This window comes from Copadichromis virginalis, linkage group LG22, assembly GCF_057382275.1.
Source record: "Copadichromis virginalis isolate Kocher_CV1m ecotype Utaka linkage group LG22, C_Virginalis_male_GT1.1, whole genome shotgun sequence".
NCBI classification, from domain to species: Eukaryota; Metazoa; Chordata; class Actinopteri; order Cichliformes; family Cichlidae; genus Copadichromis; species Copadichromis virginalis.
This window is the reverse complement of record NC_140638.1, coordinates 23,564,982-23,567,916: the sequence shown is the minus strand read 5'-3', so window position 1 is coordinate 23,567,916 and position 2,935 is coordinate 23,564,982. Positions and strand designations below refer to the sequence as shown.

Below are 2,935 nucleotides of genomic sequence, written 5' to 3'. Positions count from 1 at the left end.
GTAACATGGCCTTACAAACCCAACAGTGAGATCTTGAGAGATCCAGCCTACGGCTCTTCAATGGGGTGTCACAGGGTCCCCAGGAAAAAAAAATTGTAAATGTAAAATAATAAAATAAATATTCTTGTGAGACATATCACATATTGACGGGGTCGGGTTATGTTAAAAAGTATAAATTGTTATACTTTGTTCATTGGTTCAAAGGTACCCCACACTTCTTTTTTTGTTTGCTTGTTTGTTCTGGTGTATTTTTCATTTGAACTGTTACTCTGCCAGAGTACTCATATTTACAAGATGGCATTGAACGCCCCATTGGTGTATCAGGAAAACAATTTTGTACGTATGTTCCTTGAAGGGGATTGAAGTCGTTCTTTTTTCCACCGCAGCGAAGGGCTAGGAGTAGGAGAGGAGCTGCTGTATGTTTTTGTTATCGAATCGATCTGATTGTGAAATAAAGCATATGCAGTGAGAAAGCAACTCCAGGAGTCATCCCTGCCTTAAAGCTGCAACATTCTTCTGTAGCAATAACAAAGTATAACATAAATTGTTCTGTGGCAATTACACAAGAATATCCAGTAATGTCCCTGCCTACAATTAAACACATTCACTTACCAAAAATCGGGGGCATCTGCTGTGGCAAATGGGTGCAAGCCTTTGACCACAAACTTAGACACTGCTCGGTGACATTAGTCTATCCTGGCCTGAAAGGAGACGCTACCGGTAGACTGCAGCGAGAACTGCCAGCGAGCGCCAGCCAGACTCTGTCTGTCTCATCATGGTCACCTACATGTACAGTAATGGCAGGTCTTGTAATAAGGCAGATTGCGCTAACATAATATGCACTGTTAGTTGATTATTTACCTGCCGCATTAACGGGAGAGGACGTGCAAACGTTAGCGCTGCTGCTGGGTTGAGAGTCACGAGTCCGGAGCGGAATTAAAAACGCGTGTCATCGCGTGTTTTGTGAGCAAATGCTTTTGCATATTCGTAGTGTTTCCTCCCTTAAATGAAATATCTACTTTGCAAGTTGCCCTGTTGTCATCGGTTCTCATAAAGTATAATCAAACTTTTGAGCGTTTGAGCCGCTTAGGCGCCATGTTTCCTGCCAGGTAAATGACGCTCCGCAACGTGGTGACGTCATTCGGGGCGACTGGAATCGATAAGGGAATCGTTTGCAAAAATGGCAAACGATTCCAAGGAATTGAAACAGTGGGAACCGGTTCTCAACAAGAACCGGTTTTCGATACCCATCCCTACTAGAGGTAGTGACGGTTGTGGTGCTGGTGGTTGAGTGGGTGACTGTGCTAAAGGAGGCTGCACTGGGGACACTGGAGACTGCACTGGGGAAAGCAGGGCTGCAGGAGGCTGCACTGGGGACACTGGAGACTGCACTGATGGTTGTAGTGGAGGTGTGACGGGTGGAGGAGTGGCTGAAGTGGCTGCGGGTCGGGCGGCTAATGGCTCAGCAACAGAGTGTATTAATGGCAGGGTTATGGGTTGAATGACTGACTGAGGGGCATCCTGTGCAGCTGAGTGCAATGATGGGTGTGGGAGCGGATGTAGGACAGGTGGCAGTGTCAGTTCCCCTGGGCCTACAACGAAGTTGAAAGGTGCAGGCACCTGCTGGACACCAGTCGCTCCCACCTGAGGAGTAGGTACAGGTGCAGAGACTGGCTGGGTCCTGGCGGGCCCCACCTCAGCGGTTGGCACAGATTTCAGCAGGGACTGGGCGGCTGCTGTCCCCACCCGAGGAGCCGATACGGGTGCAGGGACCAGCAGAGCCTCAGTTGACCCGGAAACCGGAACAGGGACCAGCTGGGCGCCAGCCCCCCTCACCTGGGGAATTGAGACAGGTGCAGGTGAGTGCTGGGCCGCAGCTATCCCTAGAACACAAGGGGCCTGGGAGGCGGGCCTAGAAAGAACAGTCAGCAAGAGATCGATTCCCTGCCCTGAGTGAGCGGATGAGGAACAGCGCTCTGACTTCGTAGCGTTAAGTGTACTAAAGCTGTAGCTTACAGGCACTAATGCATCACCTTCAGTGTGTACAGACTCTAGAGAAATGTGATCAGCTGATGCACCAACAGTCTTAGAGCTTCTTTCTTCGGAGCTAACCGTACTTATACTGACAGAGGAGGGGTTAATAGCCGATGTAAACATAGGTCTGTGCACCGGAGAGGCAGATGAAACAAAGTCTTTTACCACCGGATCGCCGGAAGCAGTAAACCTAGGGTAAACAGTGGTGGGTGTAGAGCCCCCTGACTCAAGAACATTTGAATCAGTACATACGTCAGAATGGACAATCCCCGGGGGTGATGGCTCAGAAGCAACGAGCTGGGGTCGAGCTATCACAGGAACATTTACAGTCTTGGATTTTACTGTTTTACCATCTAAGGGGGCAGGTAGTAAAGCCCCAGGGGTGAGCTTAACTGCAAAACAATCATCCTCAGCAGACACACAGGTAAAGGGCACAGAAACAGGTGTCTCTAACTCAGGAAATGCTGACTTCGAGTTTTTAGACCTAGGAAACTCTAGCGAAGGATGATCTTTCTCGAATATGAGTCCAAACGTAGGAGAAACTGTCTCTGAGTTGACCCTCCGGGCAGTACAATGGTTCATAAGAAGTTCGGGTTCAGATTCAACGTTTACAGACCGTGAGCCTTTAGCGTCTACGGCAAGAGTCACAGAGTTTGCATTCCTGCATTCAGAGTAGTGAGAACTAGCCTCAGAGTGAACAGAGAAAGTGTCTTTGTCACTCACCCCAGCCGGCTGCCCAGTAGTCCCGGAATCCGACTGAGGAGAGGACCGGCGACGGCGTCTCCTCCTTAATGAGGGAACGGAGGTGACGGGGGAAACCGGTAATGATGCGGGGGTGACGGTCTCCTCTTCATCATCCGACCACATCGCTGCTAGGAGAGCAGCGGGAGAGCGACGGTCA

The 2,935-nt window shown here is 49.8% G+C and overlaps 1 long non-coding RNA gene across 1 annotated transcript; it reads right to left on the bottom strand.

Moving 5' to 3' along the window:
• Nucleotides 1-434: 434 nt before the first annotated feature.
• LOC146683388 (uncharacterized) lies at nucleotides 435-1,250 on the bottom strand. Its single transcript, XR_014917519.1, has 2 exons — nucleotides 862-1,250; nucleotides 435-783 (listed from the first exon to the last, which is right to left on the bottom strand). It is a non-coding gene; the product is annotated as an uncharacterized LOC146683388 (long non-coding RNA).
• Nucleotides 1,251-2,935: the final 1,685 nt, after the last annotated feature.